Source organism: Danio rerio, chromosome 10, assembly GCF_049306965.1.
Source record: "Danio rerio strain Tuebingen ecotype United States chromosome 10, GRCz12tu, whole genome shotgun sequence".
NCBI lineage: Eukaryota > Metazoa > Chordata > Actinopteri > Cypriniformes > Danionidae > Danio > Danio rerio.
In genome coordinates this window covers 15,352,856-15,376,784 of record NC_133185.1, presented here as the reverse complement: position 1 = coordinate 15,376,784, position 23,929 = coordinate 15,352,856, and the positions used below count along the sequence as shown (strand labels likewise).

At 37.1% G+C, this 23,929-nt stretch overlaps 2 protein-coding genes across 4 annotated transcripts in view; one reads left to right on the top strand and one right to left on the bottom strand.

Annotated features, from left to right (window-relative positions):
* The window catches only part of rassf6 (Ras association domain family member 6), a 60,126-nt gene extending 58,396 nt beyond the window's left edge, over positions 1-1,730 (bottom strand). The window contains exon 1 of the mRNA XM_073914164.1: positions 1,509-1,730. The gene's annotated coding sequence lies outside the window, so the exon portion shown is untranslated. The remainder of the gene's footprint in view (positions 1-1,508) is intronic.
* The window catches only part of musk (muscle, skeletal, receptor tyrosine kinase), a 96,229-nt gene that overhangs the window by 1,528 nt on the left and 70,772 nt on the right, over positions 1-23,929 (top strand). The window lies entirely within an intron of this gene.

Genomic DNA, 23,929 nt, shown 5'->3' with positions numbered 1-23,929 from the left:
CAAAAGCCAAAAAAAACAAGATAATTAAGATAATAAGGTTTAAATCTTGGCTGTGGTAAAAATCAGGCTGCCGCAAGGGCTTCTTTTTCTGGATTGCTTTTGAAAACACTATCGGTTGGGTTTAGGGAAGTTTGTGGGCGGGTCAGTCGGTGCTTTTAAAAACACTATTGGTTAGGTTTAGGGAAGGAGGGTAAGTCCATCTGTCAGTCAGCCAGTTGACAGTGGCCTCTGTTGGATTTACAAAAGAAAAGCAGGCACAAATGACACTCGTGAGAAAAATTTGAGATTTCAAAAAAAGTGCACACAGCAGCCTCTGGTGGATTCGCGAAAACTAACATATGAAAATAACATATCTCCTAGGACGTATTTGGTGCTCTCCAGAAATGTATATAAGGGTATGAACCTGGATGAACCTTGGTTGTGTAAAACAAAAGTTATAGTGAAAATAAACAAATAAATAACTCAGCAAAACCTATTTCGATAAAAATATTTTGATGTCTGTTGTCTAACTAACGTATAAATTAAAAAAAAAAAAATAAAGTAAGAGTAAAGACATTTAAATTTCAAAACAATCAATGCCAATAAAGAAAACATGATTTCCATGTTGGATTCTAAGTGGACTGCAAAAAAATGCCAAAATACAGGAATTGCAGATATGGAAAATGAAAAATTATAATAATAAACTATAGAATACAAACTGTTGCATTCATTGTAAAGTTTTATTGCTGTGAGTTGAGAACATTAATTATAGAGTCATTTTGCTTAATCCTCCTTTACATTCATCCAGTTGCTAAGACTAGGAGTATCCCGCAAGTGCACAGAGACTCCCAAATGCCTATAAATTAATGATAATTTCTTGCAAACCGGTCGTTAAATACATTGCACACCCCTCTTGCCCCTACTCAGATATGTCGCTCACTCCATCCCTGACACCCCTCAACGGGCCTGACACAGACACACACACAGACAGACACACACAACGCGCTGCAGACGTTTTGGCCCCAACGGCCTTCCATACTGGAGCGACTCCCCTCAGATTCAACACGCATGATCACGTTCATCAAATTTGCTAAGCGTCCTAAACTAAGCGTCCTAAAGTATTACTGTATTTCACAAGGATTCTGCCACAACAACGCGAAGCATACGCTTTCGTTGCGTTTAATGAGGAAACATGCTAAACTTGTGGGGCTCGTGCTGAAAGGCAGAGAAATGCCCTGTCTTTGACAGCTCGCGACTTCACCAGACGTTCTGAGTACATTTACATAAGACACCAATACTCCGATTTTAATATGATTAAGATAATACTCTTATTAAAATTCTACCATGTAGCCTTAAAAGGAACCTTACCTTAAAGGAACACCGAGTCACGAAATGCGGAGTATTTTCTTTCTGTTCGCCATGCGGTATCAACTTACAACAGATGTCGAAAGTTAAAAATGAAACACCCGAAATTGCATGAAACTCTGGATAACTTGTGATGCAACTAATTGTTTTATACTGGAACTTGCCTTCAAAAAGTGCTTCCTTGGTCTTATCCACATTTATTGCATGTTGAACACACGTCCACCACAACAGGAAGTAAAAAAAAAACCTGAACTGCATTAATTGCGTTAATTTTTTTAACGCGTTAATCATTTAAAATTAATTGCATGTGTTAACGCATTAATTTTGACAGTGCTTATAATTAGAAATGTCCATGTGCAGTTGGTAGGTACAGTTCAAGTAAGTGAGTCAGTGCAATGTAGTGCAATGAATATGTGCAAATTTTAAATGTGCAAATGTTAAAGAGTGTACAGAAGGGGGGGTGTCTGGGGGTTAGGTTGGCATAGTGAGGGACAGAGTTCAAAAGGGAGTTCAAAAATGAGACTGCTCTGGGGAAACAGCTGCTCCTCAGGCTGCTCGTTTTTATCCGGAGTCTGAAGCACCTGCCGGAGAGAAAACAGTCTGTGAGCAGGGTGAGAGGTGTCCTTAAGATTACTGCGGGGTCAGCGCAAACAGTGTTTCTTCCGGATGTCCTCTATGGCTGGCAGTGTGGCCCCTGTGATGCATTGGGCAGTTTTCACCACCCGTTGCAGTACCTTACGCTCAGCAACAGAGCAGCTTCCATAGCAGACTGTGAGGCAGTTGGTCAGGATGCTTTCTATTGTGCAGCGGTAGAAGTTCACCAAGACAGTTGATAAAAGCTGCTTCTTTTTCTTAAGTTGCCTCAAAAAAAAAAAAAAAAAAAAGGTGCTGGTGAGCCTTCTTGACCAGGCTGGAGGTGTTGATGGTCCAGAGAAGGTCCTTTGAGATGTGGGTCCCCAGGAACTTGAAGGATGAGACAGGCTCAACGGCCATCCCATTAATGTGTATTGGATCATGTGAGCCTGTTCGTCCCTTCCTGAAGTCGACAATGAGCTCCTTGGTCTTGTTGGTGTTAAGGAGCAGATTATTGTCAGTGCAGAAAGTGGACAGATGCTGGATCTCCTCCCTGTAGGCCGTCTCATCATTGTTGCTTATTAGAATAATCACTGTGGTGTCCTCTGCAAATTTGATGATGGTGTTGGATCTGCTCACAGGCTTACAGTCAATTGTCAAAAGGTAGTAGAGGAAGGGGTTCAGCACATAGCCCTGTGGTACACCAGTGTTGAGTGGTGGAGCAGATGTGGCCTGATCTAACATTCGGAGGTCTGTTAGTCAGAAAGTCCATAACCCAGTTTCAGAGAGACGTGTCAATATCCATTTCTCTAAGTCTGATCATTAACATGGAGGGTATGACAGTGTTGAATGATGAGCGGAAGTCAACAAACAGCATTCGTGCATAAGTGTTTTTATTGTCCAGGTGTGTAAGTACAGAGTGCAGTGCTATAGAAAATGCATCCTCTGTGCTCCTGTTGCCACGGTAGGCAAACTGGTGTGAGTCCAGTGTGGATGGTAGAGAGTGTTTCAGATGTGCCAGGACCAACCGCTCTAAGCACTTCATGATGATGGGTGATTGCTACAGAGCGGTAGTCAGTCAGGTATGTTGGGCTGGAGTGTTTGGGCTCTGGCACAATAGAGGTGGTTTTAAAGCATGTTGGCACAGCTGCTAGGTTGAGCGACAGGTTGAAAATGTCTGTGAATACCCAAGCGAGCTGTTCTGCACATGCTTTGAGGACGTGCCCAGGAATACCGTCTGGTCCAGCAGCCTTACACACATTGATCCGACTCAGTGCGGTGTAGACATCTGAGGAAGTGAGTGTGATAGGTGAGTGGTTGATTGAGGATGTAATCCTGGTGTAGGGCTCTTTATCGTCTCTTTCAAAGCGGGCAAAAAAGTCATTTAGCTCGTTCAGGAAGGAGACGTCTGTGGCTGTGGGTGTAGTCTGGCTGGGTTTGTAGTTGCTGATGGCCTAGATGCCCTGCCACATGCACCGGAGATCAGAGTTGAAAAGTGCTCCTCTAGCTTTAGCTTGTAACAGTGCTTGGCCTTTTAGATGCCTCTCTTCAGATTAGCCCTGGAGGTGCTGTAGGCCTATGCATCCCCTGATCTGAAGGCAGTGTTGCGTGCCTTCAGCAGGAGGCACACCTCCTTGTTCATCCATAGCTTCTGATTCGGGTATGTACTGATCTGTTTAAGGGTTGTAACACTGTCTATGCGGGTGTTGATATATTCCAGAAGAGAGGAAGTGTAACTGTGAATGTCTGTGTGAGAGCCACAGACATTTGGAGACTATTGTAACAATTCTACCGAGCAATGACAGTTGAAACAAATATCACACTTCAATTAAATGCACATTAAAATTAAATTGTTGAAAAAACAATGTACTTTATATGAATGGATGAAAATAAAGGATGTGCCAAAAGTTATGAAAGAGCTGTTTTTTTGGCCAGCAGATGTTGTGCTTTGATTCAACACAAGTGCTGCTGTATTATTAATAACAGCATTAATAGTCATACACAACAAATACTTCATGTCATCGTATATTAAATCAGAGGACAGATGATTCCAACATGTTCTTCTACAATATGCACACACAATGTTCACAAGCTAACCTTCACTTTCCAAGGCAAAAAATAAATAAATAAAAAATCTCACTTTTCTTTGCACCAACAGTAAAGAAACATTTATTATAGTCTGGCTTTCCTGAACATTTGTGAAAAAAGCAATTACACCCATATCAGAATGTACAGTGTTTTACAGTATGAATCATTGACAGATGGGAATTTGATTTGCACTTATTTATGATTTAAATGCTGAGGTCACGTCTATAATTTGTGACACATGACTTTTTTGGAGAAGTTGTGTGACCTCAGAGCTTTTGAACCTCAATATCTTCCATGTTGGAAATGTGTGTGATGATTTTGGGAGCACTGCATGAGCTTTAAAAGCTCCAGATGGAAAAGATATACTGTATGCCAAGGTTTTTTTTTTTTTTTTCCTAAGATGCATTTATGCGGTTACTAAACGACATCTTAAAATAAGTTATGAGGTTATTAGTAAGGTATTTTGGTGTTGGACAGCTTAATCAAATCAATTGATCTCAAAAATACATGCTAATTTATTGAATTTGCAAGAGGTTAAAAATATTGATTTAATTTGTCTGTTATAACAAAACATTGTCAAATTCCAGATAAGAAATATGTGTGTTGTGCACAGTGGATATTTTATATTTTGTACAGTATATACAATAGAATTGCTTTAAATTGACAAAGAATTACATTTTATTCAGACTTTGTTGTGGTTTTGTACACTAATTGCCCATTACAAAAATAAAAAATAATTTAAAAAAAAAATCACAGTATTATTATCATTATATAGTTTTTTTGTATTTTATTTTGATACATGAAGAAGCATTGATACTTTTAACAGTTTCCTGTTAAATCTACAGTAACTTACAGACAGCAGTTTGCCAGTAACTTACTTTCAATCAATTACAGCACAAATACTGTATTTACATTTACAGCACCTTTTATCTTGCTGTATATGTATTTACAGTGTTGTATATATTTACTGTAAAATATACAGTCATTTTCACAATGCACCTTTAAAATACAGTAACATCCCGCAAAACTGTCCCTCAGTAAAATTCAGTTCATATTACAGTTAAACACTGTTTATTTTACAAAATTTGTTAACAGTGTAGCAACAATTAAAACAAATACAGTAAACAAACTCATTTTAAAGTACCTTTTAATAGGATAAATATATTATATCCTTTCTTATTAATAAGCAAATTTTTTATTTTAATTTGACATTTTATGACGTATGCTCAAGTATATATTTAAGGACACTTCATGTAGTAAATACATAAATATGTACAGGTATGCTTGTGCTGTAAGTCTATGTAAGTCTGGGATATCAATTGGGACTAAATTGCCCACTTTTAAGTATATAAAAATAAACTTTTAAGTTGCAGTCGCGGTCTTTTTCTGTTGATATCAATTTGACAATTTTATTCCCTCTTACTTTTAGTTTGCTATGGGGGAAGAAAGTTGAGCCCCTTCTCAATATAATAAGACATACTGAATGATTCACAGATCTTTTAGTAAGTCAAAATAGGTTTGATTGATTCTTTTTGTCCAAGTTCAGTAGAAAACACAACACATAATTCATTCACAAGTAAATCCTTTTATTATTTTACGAGTGGCCAAATGAGGAAACTCTTGAAAATAATGAGAAAAAGAGTAAATCAGAATAGGTTTGAGTAAGTCTTCTCGAGTTGTGGTGAAAAGTGAATGACTGTCAAGATCAAAAATTATTCCAAGACTCATGAAGATTCATTTTCTGAGATTTTAATGTTCTTGCAGCAAGGGAACAATGCAGAGGAAACACGAGATGTTTTATTCTGGTTGCTCAAAGGGTGGTCCTTCGAGGCCAGTTTATATACAGTCATACAAACAGATGATAATACATTGCTTTAATCATTGGTCTGAATAGTTTATTTGGTAGAATCCTATTGATCATAAAATCAAATCATTGTCAGCACAATTGTCCTGCAACTGGCACATTCCAGCCGTTTAACTGATTGAAACTACAGTTGAGCATGTGATTCTATCTAGAAGCGCACATATTTAAAACATTGACTTTGGGTTTCTTACACAAAAAATAAATAAATAAATAAATAAATAAAATAAATATAATATATGGAAACAAATTAAATGAATGTATCTAACAATGACCCACAAATCAGTGAGTAAATCAGGAAGAGGTTTGAATGAATCTGTTTGACCAGTTGAGAAGATGATGAAACTATAAAATGAATAATCAATAGATTGATGAATTAATGCTTGTTTATACTGTACATTGAGCATAATTGATGAATATGATTAAATGAATGACTAAAAACTTATAAGTAATTCAGAAACAGCTGTGAATGCTCTTTTTGACCAATTCAAGAGAAACTTTACCTACTTTTGACCACTGAACATGAAGGAGTTAAAGTAACTTATTCATTTTAACTTAAAATGAATATTTTTTCTTAAATTATTATTACACTGTATTGTAATTATTTTGTGGACAATGTTGTCATCATAAATAGTCACACTATAAAACCCAACAGTCACCTTTATCAAATGAAATAAAAAAATACTGAACGTTAATTTTACTAATTTGAAAATAATTTTGAACTCAGTGTTGAAGGTAATGAGTTTATTAAATACAGTACCTTATTAATTCAACTTAAATGGAATAAGTTCACAGTACTCATATAGATTAGTTTTTTTAGTTTTTAATAATCGGTTTCCTCAAATGGTTTGAGTTGCTTTAACTTACTGGGTTTTACAGTACTCAGTTGGTTTGAGTTCTCTTCATTTATTGGGTTTTATTGTGCTCAAATCGCTTCATTTACTCAAACTCGATTAAGTTCACAGTACTCATTAGGGTTCGTTTTTGAACTTAAATGGTTTGTTGCAATTGATTTTCTTTAATGGTTTGAGTTGCCTTAACTTTTGGGATTTTATAGTGCTAAAATTGTGGTTTTTTTTTAGTTCATTGTATATACAGTTGAAGTCAGAATTGTTAGCCCCACTTTTAATTTCTTTTTCTTTTTTAAATATTTCCCAAATTATTTTGAACAGAGCAAAGACATTTTGACAGTATGTCTGATAATATATATATATATATATATATATATATATATATATATATATATATATTGTTCTTTTGAGAAAAGTCTTATTTATTTTAAGGTCAAAAATAGTAGCCCCTTTAAGCTATATTTTTTTCAATAGTCTACAGAACAAACCACTGTTATACAATAACTTGCCGAATTACCCTAACCTACCTAGTTAACCTAATTAACCTAGTTAAACCTTTAAATGTCACTTTAAGCTCTATAGAAGTGTCTTGAAAAATGTCTAAAAAAATTGATTTATTGTCATCATGGCAAAAATAAAATAAATTAGTTTTTAGAAATGAGTTACTAAAACTATTGTATTTAAAAATGTGATAAAAACATCGTCTCTCCTTTAAACAGAAATTGGGCAAAAAATAAACAGGGGGACTAATAATTCAAGGGGGCCAATAATTTTCAGTTTAACTGTAAGTTTGAACAAACAGCAATCATTATTAGTGTTATATACTGTATCGTTTTGTTGTTGTCCATATTGATATCTAATATGGCAAATCCCAAATATGACATGCAAGTTCATATTTGGATTTTACATAAATACATGTATGTCATATGTGCAAATACACTCAAAAAATAGATTTTTTTTTCACTTGTTCAAAATTCTTAATTAAAATGAGCTAAAACAACACAATTATTGAGATTTTATTGAGACAACTTCATTGGTTTATATTGAATTCACACAAATTTGTTAAAAGTGTTAAATTAACTTAATCGGTTTGTGTTGGGATATTAAAAAGGAATCGTGTAAAACCCTGCATTTTTTACAGTGTATGTAAAATGCTCAAATGTTTTAGATGTTTCTTAAAACAATGCTGGGCTCCACACTATTCCCTCATGTTGCCACATGATTGTCTCAGGAAAAAAAACCTCAATAATTATGTTAAGTCAGCTCATTTTTAATAAGTAGTTTGAAGAAGCAGCAAAAATCTTTTTTTTAAGTGTGGATATTCATATATGTATATATATATGGTTCATATATATATATTCAAATATATTTGTACATATCTGTAAGTATCTGTAAATATCTGTAATAAAATATGAAAGTGGACGTTCTTGCTATATTTCAAAATTTATGTTGCAAATAGTACATCCATTTTATATACAGTACACATAAAAAAATCACTTTCAAACTACTTAAATAATATAAGCTGAAACAACCCAACTCTTGAGATTTCATTGGGACAACTTATTTTTTTATGTTCAATACACAAATTTTAAAAGTCGTAAGTTAACTTAATTGATTTGTGTTGGGACAACATAAATTAATTGTGTGGAACCCTTTATTTTTACAGTGTATGCGAAATCCAATATGAACTTGCCTTTCATACCATTTGCATATATTGACATATTGAGTTATACCCCTTGATATTTTTTTCCTATTTAAATATTTCCCAAATGATGTTCAACAAAGCAATGTGATTTTCACAGTATATCTGATTTTTTTTCTTCGGGAGAAAGTCATTAGTTTTAGTTAGGCCAGAATAAAAGCAGTTTTAAATAATAATAATAATAATAATAATAATAATAATAATAATAATAATAAAAAGATCTAAATTATTAGCTCCTTTAATATATATATATATATATATATATATATATATATATATATATATATATATATATATATATATATATATATATATATATATATATTTTTTTTTTTTTTTTTTTTTTTTTTTTTGGGACAGGACTGTTAGAGACATGTGGACACATGTACATTTATTTGAATTATATATTTAATTGTAGAATTTATTTTTAATTTCATGTTTTCATGAATAATCACACTTTATTTATTTATTTATTTTAAATGAACAGTTTTTAGCTTACCAAAATCATTAAAGCTGTAGGTTCAATTGGGCTGAGGACAAGGACAATGACAGAGTTTGCTTTTTAATAATAATAATAATAAACAAAAGAGTTTAGAGTTTTTTGTTAGTTTTTTAATAAAGAATGAAAGTCATGTAAAATTAATGACATAGTCCTTTACAGAGCAACTAACAAAACTCCATCATCAGTCCATTTTAGACATTTTTGAGATGAAACGTTTTTTATTCACTGTAATTATGTTTTATGTCAGGGACAGTTTCTGGCAGAATGTCCCATTTAGCACTAATTCATTTGTATCTGGATGGAAATCGGGCAACTAAGCAGAATTTTTATTTTTTTTATACCTACGAAAAGCCAGAATTTAAGTAAAACCTAGACTCCAATTTGGTGCATTGCCACTTAATGTCTACAAGTAAAATCCCAGAACAAAACCATTTGAAAGGTGGTACTATAAATCGCTCTCCCTGTAGATGATACCAAAATGGTATGCAATCAGATAGTCAGGTATAAATTTGATATTGACGCACACACACACACACTACCTCAATCAAATTAATAGCATCGGTAGCTGTTATACACTTCATCTGGCTGTCAATGAGCTGCGGAATGAAAATGAATGTTCCTTCTCACCCTTTGCATATACAGAACATCCTTCTTGATATCACACTCAATGTCATTCACATGGGAAAGTACCAATAAGAGCGGACAATGAGAGCCAGAGAGACAGAACTAAATAACAAAAATGGCCAGGATTACAATGTATTGTAATTATAAAGTTGGATTATTATTGGATTTTGTGGAAGAAAGTATGAAGTAATGATAATTATAATAAATAAAAAAAACACAACAACAACAACAACAACAACAACAACAATAATAATAATAATAATAATAATAATAATAATAATAATAATAATTTATTATTATTATTATTATTATTATTATTACTATTATTATTATTATTATTATTATTATTATTATTATTATTATTATTATCTGTAATTATATACTATGACCTTGTATGACAAAACCTCTTTTATCTAATGTTGAATGGATATATTTTTCCCAGTAGCCAAAAATAAACTGTATGGATCAAAACAATGTTTGCTAATGAGCAATTCCATGCAAGAGTCAACCTTGTCATGAAAAAAAAAAAAAAAAAAAAAAAAGTTTTCCCCAAAATATCGAAACCGTTTCTCCTTTTATTTTTGCGTCAGCAAGTATTTTACAGTGCTTTAAAAATACATAAAATTGTCTTTGTTAATATTTTCAAACTATTTTATTTGCTTTACCAAAATTCCACAAGTGCCAATTTCACAATTGTGACATTCATATTGGAGAGGCATTACTTCCATGAAGATTTTTCTTCATAAATGCAAAAAAAAAAAAAAAAAAAAAAGTCAAATAAAATAAAATCAATTGATTTAGTTCTATAATGAATAAACTTTTATCCTTTTGATAAGCATTATTTCTTTTGGTTTGTGCAGTTCATTTCACAGAATTTCTTCAGATTATGTTGTATACTGTTCACTCACTACCTTTTGTCATCACATCCATAACGCATGTTTATTTTCTTTATTTAAAATATATACATATTTTTTACAGACTGATATTTTTCTGCTCCCAACTCTGTGGTTAGTTATTTTAAAAAACATAAACAGAATTTTTAATAAAATGTTAACATATATTTTCTTTGTGAATTTAGGTTTTGAGATTTTACTGCAAATGTCACATCCATAACCCTGGAATTGCTCATATGTAGATTACAATTATGACTGTAAAAACATTCTTCCTGCCTAAAAGTTTTTTTTTTTAGTTGAGTCAAAAGAACTTTTCTAGTCATCTCAACTCAACATCAGTCAAACTGACTTAAATATGAAGTAAATATCAAGCTATTTTTAACTAAAATTATTTAATTGAAACCTGATTAACTGGTTCAAATTAACATAAACCAATCAAAGTAATCAAAGTAACATAAACACATTTGATGTCATGACATTTTGTCACATTTTTATAGCGTAGTTTTGTGGTCACATATTAGATACACTATCCAAAATGAGAGGCATGAGACCTGTCACTGGGATAATTTTAAAGGACTGCACTGTATCTGATATCTTTAAGATATTAATGTGGTCCAATTTTAGTACAAATGTGAATCTTTTTTGAAGGATACTGCCCCTACCTCCTGCACCTTTATTTCTGAGAGTGCATATGTAGGTTATTTATTGACGTGTTTAGAAAGACTCTTTAAAGAAATCAAATGATAAAAACAAGTAAAACCTACTTGACATTCTGATACTAGTGTTACTTTATTTTTTTCTGTTTTCCCATTGTATTTGCACTTAATTGTTGCTTTCATTGTTGAGCATGTGGTTTTTGTCATGGTTTTGCATGAGGAAAAGGAGGCGAGGTCCCAAATGCAGAATATGAAGGGCAATTTTTAATTTTTATAAAAGATAAACAAAAACAACTTAAACAACCCTGTGGGGGAAAAACATAGCATTAAGACAAACTGACTTGACTTGACTTGACTTGACTTACACAAGGAAGACCAATGACGATGGATCAGCCCAGGACAGAGCACACTGGGAGAATAGGGAGAACAAACTAATAAACTGACAAGTGGGCAGGTGAACATAATAATAAATAATAGTAGGATAACAAGGTGGATAAGACAAGAGGAGCACATGACACAGAAGCCATGTGCTCACGTAAAATGGGACTAGAACACACAGCCAATGAGAGAACTCATTAACTGCGTGTTTACATGAAACACGACACCAAACCACGTGACTGCAATGTAAACACCAGACCACGTGCTTAAACAACACCAACACAAACAGAATGCAAGACACAAGTACACTATTAATAAAAAAAACACTTACTGTGCACTCTGCAACTTGCATGTTTCATCCCAGCGCCGACCAAAAACGAAACTAACTAGACTGAGATGCTGAGAATGAAACAACACGCTGCAGACGGAACAAACAAAAACACCAGGACAGGAGAGTGCATCCCGAGCATGCACCGGACCCTAGTGGAGCCAAGACGACGCTCATACAATGACAAAGACAAACAATGACAGGAAATATGAGTGCTTGACCTGAGAAAAGTCAAGCTGAGCAAAAAATACTGGACAAGACAGGACTAGTGTCCGGACTCTGCCTCCAAAACAGAATTAAAAAGACCAAAGTGGCAGAATCCTTTTTTTTATGACATAAAAGGTTAATTTCACCTTAGGACCTTCCTCTCCTATGCGTTTAGAAGCCGTTCGTCCCGGGTTCTCAATACCCAGATTTCACTAGCATACATTACCACTGGACGCAGTACTGTACGGTAGAGTCTTTCATTGCTTGCTCAGCTCAGCAGACAGGATTTAAAGAGGTGCTGCATGCTGTAGTATGTTTGTTTCCTGCCTTCAACCTCAACCTAAGGAGGATTTATGGGCCAAAGCATGACCAAGGTAAATAGCGGATAAGAAATAATGCAGAAGTGGAAGATATGAATGCAAAGCCAAGCCTGGTCACGGATATAAAGAGGAACCGTATAAGATGGCCGGGCCACTTAGAGAGACTGTCCAAACAAAGAGCTGTTAAAAGAGCATGTAAGCTAAAACTAGAAGGAAGGAGACATCTTGGTAGGCTACGGAGGAAGTGGTTAGATGACGTAAAAGATGATCTACGTACCCTAAGAGTGCATGCTATGAGAAAGTAGGGTTTGGATCACGAAGGCTGGAGAGGAGTAGTGAAAGAGGGCAGGGCTCTACACGGACCATAGTGCCGCCGGAAGAAAAAGAAGGTTAATTTCTACTCAAAAAGATGCATAAAAATGTAGTGCATTTTCAAAATGTGTGTGCATCCTGGCATTTCTATTAAGCGTTTTTATGTAAAAGTCCAAAATGCACATACAATTTAAGTGGATAGAAATGAAGAGTTCAGATGCAAAAGCCGCTAAACACCACTTCCACCATGAGCTAATGAGTGAATGCTTTAGGCACGTACTACACCATCAACAAATAGATTTGATTCAAATCATCTAAATCCCAGCATCAGCGCATTCAGAAATAGCAGTTTGTATGTAAAAGCCGCTAAATCCCACTTGCCTTTGACAGCAAAAGCCGCTATATCCCAAGAACCAATCAGAAGCGCAAATCCAATCATGTTTTTAATGTAGCAGTGCGCTGATAGGCTAGCTTTTATGAGGAGACATACAGTTTTCTGCTTTCAATTTTGATAAAAAAAACAGAGTTTGATGAACTGGATGAACCAGTCTAACTGTCAGTAAATGGCAAATGAAAACGTCCCTTACAAGAAAAAGAAAACAAAATGTGCAGTCGGAAGTGTAACATGCATTCATAACATAACAGTGTTTTACGCAGCGACGCTACTTTGACTGAGTCTGATTTACTATACAATAAACTGCAACTGCATTTTAAAAAAGACAGAGTTAAGATGCTGTTCTTTTATCACACGTGGATGCTATGAGGATAAACATGGGACCAAGATCTTAAGTATGGTGAGAATGAATGAACGACAGCTTCTAAAACTACTTTGTGTTTTATTTGCTAATTTAAGCTATTTGAAAAAAAAGATAAATATAATGCATAAAACTTTTAGTTTATATTAGCCTACTTCATATTACCTGTAGATCTGAAAAGCTTTTTATATTAATAGACAATGCACAGATATTGATGTTTCACAATTGTTTTACAATACATTATTAGAATCTACCAAGCTTAGTTTACAATATTTGCAGTGTTTACATTGTTCTACTTACATTAAATCTAAATCATGAATATCAGAAATGACAACAGATTGTTAATATTTAATTAATGTCAGTTTTTATGATATGGATTAATGCACTTACTTTACAGATTACATTCATTAATTTTTCTTCTGCTTTTTCTCTGGTTTATCACAGCGGAATAACTCGCCACTTACTTGACAGATTTATATATTTTAAATTTCAGGTGGTTTGTTTGTGTTTTATGATTGGCAAAATACTTTCTATTGGCATCTTCATTTTCAATTAATTACACTGTCTTGTTCCAATAGGTGGATTTAGAGGATTTTGCATAAAAAGCAGAGGTGGATTTAGCTGGTTTTGGCGCAAAAGAAAATTTACCCTGTTAAAAAACAAAGAATTGTCTAAAGTGACATTTAAAAAAATAATAATAATAATATTTTATTTTATTTACTAATTACTTTATTATTAAATATACATTTATACTTCTAAACCTTATCAGAGGAACCTAATAGAAAATGCTTATTTACAAGAAAATGTCTGATGGATTTAGAGGTTTTGCATTTGAACTCTTAAAATAGTAATGATTTGGTCTACGAAAATTATTATGTCTAAAAAATATCTTCATCAACAAGCCTTTCCCATAGACGAGACAATTTTAGTTGACAGCTGCACTAAAATGTTATTAGTTTTTGTCGACTAAAACTAAGCTAAAATGTCATCAGTTTTATGACCAGACTAAAATGAATGTGACCAAAACTAACAAAAACGAAAATGTCTGCTTTACGTCACACTGTGAAAAAATGTCTGTGATTTTAACAGTAAAAATTTGTACAACACATTACAGTGAAAACTTGTGAAATGATTAATAGCTCATTTCTGTACAAAATACGGGAAATAACGGTAACAGATCTGACCTTTGTTTTCGAGAAATTAACCAGACTGTCTGAAATCCAACCATACACCCTTATTCACTAGTCCCTAAAATTGGTTGATTAGTTTAGTCTACTAGACAGAGTGAATACTCACAAATAGGTGACTTCAGACTATCAAGATTACTCTTGTAAAGCATTTATAAATCATAGTACAACATTAACTAATGTATTTTTACAATACAAAGTTGTGCTTGGTAACATTAGTCTATGCACTGTGAGTTTACCTGAACTAACATGAACTAACATCATTTAACTTACTGTAAAGAACATAACTAATGCTAACGTAGATGAGTAAAAACTAATAAATGTTTTTCTAAATGTATTAAGGGAAATATGTATTTAATATGTATTTAATTAAACATTAATGTGTTTTAATAGTAATAAGGTATTATTAGTATTAAATGTATAACTAATTGTTTGTTCATGGTAGTAAATACAGTAAATAACATTAACTAATTGACTATTAATTTTAAAGTGTTACCAATTAAACAAATCAAAAATTATTGATGTTTTATGAATGAAAGTCAAGTTATTTATTTACATCAAACAGGATAAATGTGAAGAGTGAGTCTGTGACATAAAACCCTCAGCAGTGTCTTATCCTGAGGTGTTGTTAACAGGTCAGGGCTGACAGTGATGTCCTTGTGAGGAACAGGTGATATATCCGCTGATTCACACGTTGGAAATTGGCAGGTTGTGTCGGTGCAGAGTGTTAATGCATCCCCGTGAGAAAACACAGCCGACAGCAAGTGCCGTTTGCAGAGTCATGCTGTAAATTAACGAGGCTCCGGCCTCACCGATATCACTCATCAGCATACAGGACAGAAAAAAACACCATAAATAGGCAAGAACAAAGCATTCCCCTTTGAAAAAAAAAAAAGCAAAAAAAAAAAAAAAACGATATGTAGAACCAAACTGGAGTTATCAGCTGGACCCAAAGATTTAAAGACGGGTTTTGCAGTTATCAGAAGGACAAACTGGTACTCTAGCAGGCCAATAAGAACAGATAATTGGCCAGATTTACTAATAGTTTGCATCAGCACAAACAGTTTTTTTTTTTTTTTTTTTGCCATTAAATCAGTGCTTAAATGTGCAAAAATTAGATTCCAAATTAGATCCCTTCAGATTTCTCTTTTTTTCTATTTTATTTGAAGTGTACCAAGGCCTCAAGAGAAGCCAGAACAGGCAGAGTCATGCTGAATGACACAATTAAACTGTCAATGTTCAATGAAATATCTAAACAACATACATATTTAGTGTCTAAATTGTATTACTTTGTACTATATTATTTGTATATTTTATTACTTTGCTCATCCCCAATGAGGGGTAGGGTTTGTGGGCACATGCCTCATTTTATAAATCATACATTTTTACACAAATTAAATAGTACATATTCCAGAATGAATTAGCCACATTGATGACAATAGCTACATTTCTTCATGAGATTGGGCAAGATAGTTTCATCAGTTTGCAATCTGTTCTCCTTGAGCTTGAACTGTTAAAAACACAAACATTTGTCAAAATGTACATCTCGTTCATAATCTACAATTCTATCTCATGACAATTCGTAACTTTTTGATTTAGTGGGTAATTCGCATGAATTCATACAATTTAGTATGATTTGCTCATCCCTCAATGATAGGGTTTGGTCCCATCCCTCCTTTTTAGGGTCATACATTTTTGTACGAGGAACTTAGACCATAGGGGCCCTATCATACACACGGCCCAGGTGTGATTCAAATATTGTTTGCTAGTTTCAGCATGACGCAAGTGTCGTTTGGACATGTTGCACGCTTTTTAAATAGCAAATTAATTTGCGCTCATATTTGCACCCATAGGCATTCTGGTCTAAAAAAAGGAGGTATGTTAAGGCTCATTGCTGGTCTGTTGCTATTTTAAGGATCTAAAATAGCCCGCTCAATAGACCAGCTAAGAGAAGGTCTTAAAGCCAGCGCAGAGTGCGTCAGTTGTGCGCTTCGCTTAAACATTGCTTAATACACACAGGGTGTGCAATACGCAGATATATTAACAAATGAATTAAAGGAAAAACAATATTACAAAAAATTAATTATTTATACATAATTATAAAAACCACTACCTTCATGCCTTCTTCACCTTTGGCTTTTTCAGTTTATTCATGATAACTTGCTTTTGTTTAATGTTATTATTATTAGTAGTAGTATTTATTATATGCATATTTATATTTGTTTTCTTAAAAACAAGCTTAGATTTGTCCACTTGTCAGGTTTTGAACCATATGGGGCATAGCATGTGTATTTGGAACTAACTAGTTTTTTGATTACTCTTCATTATTACTGTTGTTATCTATTCATTTGCTGGAAATTAGAACTGAATTTAGAAATAAAATTTAAACTAATTAATTATGTAGGCTAATGGATGTCTGTGCAAACTACATGTTTCTTTATCCATGGAAGAGAGTGAAAGTAAAAGTGAAATTTAACAATGAGGAGGCTCATCTCTCATTCTCGCACTACAGATGCTCTTTTTACCTGTTTTCTTCCCAGTTAAGTGCTAAGTTTTTCTACTTACAAACTCCGTCATGTAAATAGCAAATGCGCCATGGCACGACACAACTGACTCTTAAAGGGAATTAGAGATGAGACTCTGATTGGTTTATTCTAAAAACACACCTATAACTCATTAAGAGAATAAGCTCAACCCTGTTAGGCCATGCGTTGCAGCGCAAAGTGGACTTTTCTATCTCTAAAATAGCAAAAGTGGATTCAGACACGCTCTTAATGCTTTTGTGCCTTGCGCCTTGAACTTTGCGCCAATATCGTTAAAATATAGCCCTATGTCTAAAACTTGATCTGTGGAGGGTCACAGCTCTGCAGAGTTTTGCTCCAACTGAAATCAAACACAGCTGATCCAACTAATGAAGGTGTTCAAGACTACTAGAGACTATTAAGCAGGTATGAGTTGGAGGTGGTTGGAGCTAAACTATGCAAAGCTGTTTTAATAATTTGTAGGAAGACGTCAGCAGACACTGTTGTGAAAACCTTGGAAACATGCCATGGTTAACCCTGAGCAAATACCTTAAAACTCTGTTGTTACATTTAACCCCACTTTACTTTGTGCCCTGTGCTCCTCTAATTCAGAAATAGCTGTGAATCTTTTTGACCAATTCAAGAGAAAATTACTTTAAGTAAACGTAAAAAAAAAAAAAAAAAACATGTGCTGAGCTCCCGGGTACTGCCCAGTATTAAAATCTTTTACCTTTGGATATCGTATAAAAAAAATTTCGTCATTGTCTTGCAATCACTTGTCATTTAGCTTGTCTCTTTTTTGAATATGTAAATTATTGGGCCAATAATAATAAAAAATAAAATAAAACAAGTAAACATTAATTTATTCATTCATTTTCTTTTGGCTCAGTCCCTTTATTCCTCCTTGGTCAACACAGCAGAACGAACCAAACCTACTTATCCAGCATTTGTTTTACACAGTGAATGCCCTTCCAGCTGCAACTCATTACTGGGAAACATCAATACACATATAAAATACAGCCAATTCAGTTTATCCCATTCACCTATAGTGCATGACTTTGGACAACGGGGGAAACCAGAGCACCTGGGAGAAACCCACGCGAACACAGGGAGAATATGCAAACTCCACACAGAAATACCAACTGACCCAGCCAAGGCTCGAACCAGCAACTTTCTTGCTGTGAGGCACTGAGCCATCGTGTCATCTAAATGAGTAAACAAATGGGCCAATGTAAAACTATAAGCTACATTTTTGTTCAGGATGGGTACCATAGCTATTTTTTGTTAAGTAGCCTTTCTTCCATATGGTAAATATATTTTCTTAGCCCCTCCACATCATTGTGTACAATCGCCACCATCCCAAGCCAACTTTGTCATTCCTGGTCAACTATGCTAATTTGAACTGGGCTTATTGCATTGGTGAAAATGTACTGTAAATGAGATGTTCAAATTGCCGGTATGTTATTTGAAAAATATTGCACACCTATCTGGTTTGCACACCGATCATTTATTTATGGCAGCCTGAAAAGGCAATATTGTCAACCTGTTTAGTATTGTCTCTATATAAACAAAAAACAAACAAACAAACAAACAAACAAAAACACCATCAACTAAAACATATCTGTAATGAAGTTTACGACCATTTGGCCGCCGAGAAGAAGTTGGCGGAAAACCGACGCAGTTTTTAAATTATTTATTTATAACATGAACGGCAGCTCCTCACGGAGACTGCCATCCAAACCAAAACAAACGGAAGGCAGCTCCTCACGGAGACTGCCGTCAAACTGAAAACTAAAGTAAAACAATACAGTATACCCGGGCCCGATCCTCTCTCGGCTTCCTCTGCCATCGTTCCTCCTTTTATAGTCCAGAGCTCCTTCCGTGGGATTCGAGGCCGGTGCGCACCGCAGGTGCATCCACTTACGCGGTGGCCTCATTCCGTTCCCATGGCACTCGGCCACGCCCCCTTGCCACAATATCATTCTAGTAATATAATAACGTTGCCTTTGTACACATATGTGTTATGTTCACATGCGAGTAGTTGACCACTGAAATAACATAGATAAACTACAGGATTAGTCTGCACTGTGCAGATGTTTAGTGTTTTGACATGGGGTGCTATTTTACATTAATTGCTAGATATATGATTTTGCTGTCATTTAGGATATGTTCAAGTCACAATTATGGTTAGGGGTGGATTCAATGTTGGGGCTTCTTTTGATAAAAAATATGCTAGTACAAATGTGAGTTCATACAAAGCCATTCATTTGCAAAACAAATATGACATGCAATTTTAAATTAAAATATACATTCGTATTTGAATCAAGATTTAATTTTTTTACAATTATTGGTACAGCTCTTTATAATAGCCTCAAAGGATTATACATGTCTCTTTTATTTTTAATGCCTTTATTTTATTTGTGGTTTATATATAAATCTGTATAAGTTTGAGAAGACAGCGTACAGGGATACATGCGTGCACCGTTGAGGGCGCTTTGAGAAAAGAGACATTGTGTGTTCATAAGAGAAGAAGAGTCAGATAAGTGATTCAGTCTGTAAGTGAACCGTTCTTGTAAATGAATCTTTGTTATTGTTCAGTCCTGAATCGTCACAGAAAAAAAGAGAAAAAAGACAGGGGCAAATAAATCTACAGAAAATCAAAAGACTGTCCTATTCATTGTTCAAGGAGGCAACATCTTATTAGTAATATTGTTGCAGTGTAAGACATTGATAAAAGGTTAACAAATACTTTTTATATTGTACTTTTTATTTTTTATAATATGTTATATTGTGTGTTTTTTGACACATTTGGTAATTTGGTAATTAAAGAGTTAAAATCCTATCGTTTTATAAATAATTTAGTAGTTTTGAACAGGATTGATTTTGATTAACTGATTTATGCAAAAATATACTGAAAAAAAAGATGTATTTATTGCATTTTACAGCAGTTTAATTTATTGGATGTTTTCATCTCTAACATAACAAAAGGGTAGTTAATTGTCGAGCTTCCCCTTTGGATGGGGAACTTCAGTGCTATAAGTGGATTTAATCCATGTATGGGGATTTCGTTTAGAAAGCAAATCTTCTAAAAGAGTATGTAAACGGGCCAATGAAATGCCAAATGATTTGGCAGCGTTAGCTTGCGCACCTAATGCTTGTTGCAATCAATTTAGCATAAAAGCACAGCGAAAACAAGAAAAGGCATCCTTTTTCACTTCAGAGACTTCTACAGCCTTCTGAGAGAGTCGATGAGGGTTTCTCCTGCTGTTATTCAGCGATTTTGAGCGAACAAGAGCGGTCTCCCGGTCCAGAGTGTGTACACTTGACGGCAGATGGTCGAGCTGGGCTTCTTCCTTGCCTGTCGTTCTTTGGGTCCGGTCCTCCAGGGCGGTGCGTATGAAAGTTGCAAGTTTTCTAAAAGAGCAACACAGTCGTGCAGCATCCTTTTCAGGATGTCGCTCCAACCATGCGTTTCTGGATGTGGTGGTTTCCTGTCCCTGGATGATGGGCTTGAGTACTTCGTTGCATGTCTGGGGGTCCAGCATGTTAATGCGGTGCTCGTGGGCAGTGCATGTCGTCGTTGTGATGTCATGTTTGTTGTGCATTAAGGATCATGGCTTGCCCTTGCAAAAGTGCGAACCACCCCAGCTGTCCCCTGCACTGGCCCGGGCACTCGGGCAGATCGGAGGGTTCCAGTGGGAAATACCCGTCACCTCCAGGCCTGTGAACCTTCCACTCCTCCAAGCGCTCCATCCAAGCTTCAAGTGGAGGAAGCGATCCGTTTAACCAGATGGTAGCCCTTACGTTTGATGACACCGGGGACCAGACATCTACTGCTGCATCAGCGGGTGGGTTTTCATTGTCCGACGAGGATCCAGACCCACTTGCCCCCTCCGGGCAGGTGAGTGATGTCAAAAAGGATCCTGAAATGGACATGTTAGCCGTGCTTTCCCAGGCTACTTCGGCCGTGGGGTTGGAGATGGTTTATTGCCCAGCTCCGCGGCCGAACCGACTAGATGGGTGCTACGTAGAGGATAAGAGCACCAAGCCTTCGAAGCCTCTTGTCCCCTTCTTCTTGGAGGTGCACAGTGGGCTCACGCAGTCCTGAAGGGCACCTTTTTTTGCCCATGCTGTGTGTCCCTCTGCCCTTACCACTCTTGACGGTGGAGCAGCCAGGGGGTATGAGACGATTCCTCAGGTTGAGCACGCCATTGCGGTCAATCTTTTTCCGCGTGGCGCCTCTTCTTGGTGGGGTCTGCCTCGTCTCCTGTCCAAAGCCTGTAGGTTTTCTGCCCCCCTCAGAGCCAGAGCTTACGAGGCTGCAGGCCAGGCTGCTTCTGCCTTGCACGCTATGCCCACCCACCAGCGCTACCAAGTACAGGCGCTGGCCCAAGCTTGCTTCACGAGCTCCGCATCACAACTGATTATGCGCTTCAGACCACTAAGTCCTCTACATGTGCATTGGGGAGGACGATGTCCACATTAGTGGTTCAGAAGCGCCACCTCTGGCTAAACCTGGCTCATATGCCCAAAGTTGATAAATTCCACTTTCTTGACTCCCCCATACCTCAGGCTGGCCTGTTTGGTAACACCGTCGATGAATTCACCCATGAACCCAGAAGTCCTTTTCCACTTCCCCGGATGTGACAGCCCGAACTCTGCCAGTTTGGGACGCTATGCCTTCTAGCTGGCAGGTTCTCTGCATTTCGCCAGTGGCTCACAGGCGCTGGGTGGACGGTCTTCCTTCTCCCACCCCTCGAGCCCCTCCTCCGGTGCTCTGTTGAGAGGTGAGAGGGAATCTCTCACCTCCAGCTCTTCTGCGGGACCCTCGCGCTTCCCGCATCAGCACACCCACTCCGCACTGCCCCACTGCTGGTAAGTCAGGGATTGTATCGATGAGTCCATTAGCGAGAGCTCTGCCTGCCTGGTTACGGCAGGCCATCCCTTTGCAGTGGCTTATACGCACAATCAGACTTGGCTAGGATTCAATTTGCAAAATGGCCCCCCAAGTTCACAGGTGTTTATTACTTTAGGGTTAGCTGTCTGTATGCCCTGTCTTGCAAGAAGAGATTGCTGTCCTCCTGGTGAAGGATGCAATGAAGCCGGTCCTTCCAGCCAAGATGGAGGGACTGAAAAGACCTGATAGACCTGAAAGACATGTACTTCCATTTCTCCATTTTTCCATGCCACCATCAGTTTCTGCAGTTTGCGTTCGAAAGTCAAGCTTGGCAATATAAAGTCCTCCCCTTCGGGCTCTCTCTGTCTCTGCGGGTCTTCATCAAGCATGCGGCGGGTACCTTAGCACCCATTTGACTCACAGACATCTGCATACTCAATTATTTCGATGACTGGCTAACTTTAGCCCACTCTCGTGAGCAATTGATTATGCTCCAGCACCTTCACCTGTTGGGGCTTCAAGTCAACCGAGAAAAGAGCAACCTCCCCCTCGTGCAGAGGATCTCTTTTCTTGGGCTGGAGCTGGACTCGGTCACCATGACAGCGTGCCTCTCTAGAGAGCGTGCTCAGCTAATGCTGAACTGTCTGAGAGAGTTCGACAGCAAAATAGTGGTCCCACTGAAATTATTTCAGTGGCTCCTGGGGCAAATGTCATCCGCAGCCACTGTCATGCAGCTCAGATTGCTCCATATGAGATCACTTCAGCACTGGCTTTACGATCGAGTTCCCAGACATGCATGGCACATGGGCAGACACCGAGTCACTGTTACTGCGCTGTGTCGCCACACCCTCAGCCCTTGGAACGACCCCTCATTCCTACAGGCCGGGGAGTCTCTAGGACAGGTGTCCAGTCATGTTGTTGTTTCAACAGATGCTTCCAGCAAGGGCTGGGGGGCTGTGTGTTGCGGGCATGCAGCTGCGGGACCGTGAAAAGGAACCCAGTTGCATTGGCATATCCATCGCATAGAGCTGTTGGCAGTGTTCCTTTCTCTCCACCGTTTTTTTTCCAATGTTGGAGCAGCAGCACATGCTGGTCAGGACGGACAGCATGGCGGCGGTGGTGTATATAAACCGCATGGGGGGGTATTCGTTCTCGCTGCATGTCTCAGCTCACCCGGCGTCTGCTCCTCTGGAATCATCTGTGGCTGAGATCGCTGCGCGCCATTCACATTCCAGGCGAGCTCAACCGTGCAGCCGAAGTGCTCTCATGGTACCCTTTACGTCTCGGAGAATAGAGACTCCATCCCGAGTCTGTTCAGCTAATATGGGTGAGGACACAGGAGGATGAGAAAGAGGTCTTGCTTGTTGCGCCCCTCTGGCCCAACCAGACCTGAATGTCAGAGTTCTCCCTCCTCGTGACGGCTCTCCCCTAGCAGATCCATTTGAGAGAGGACCTACTCTCTCAGGGAAAGGGCACCAACTGGCACCCTTGCCCTGATCTTTGGAACCTCCACATGTGGTCCTTAGATGCAAGGTAGACTTAGGTAACCTACCGACTGCGATGGTTAATACCATCACTCAGGCTAGAGCCCCCTCCACGAGGTGCGCCTACGCCCTAAAGTGGATTCTATTCACTGAATGGTGCATCTCTCGCAGGGAAGACCCAGAAATTGCCAGATCAGTGTTGTGCTTTCATTCCTCCAAGAGAAGCTGGAGAGCAGGCTGTCGCCCTCCACACAAGGTTTATGTGGCTGCCATCACCGCTCATCATGATGCGTTGGCTGGCAGCACCGTGGGAAGACATAGCCTCATCATCTAGTTCCTCAGAGGTGCTATGAGAACGAATCCATCTCGTTCTCATGAGCCTGCGTTCAGATCCCTTTGAACCACTTGACTCAGTATCTTTAAGATTTCTATCCCTAAAGAAAGC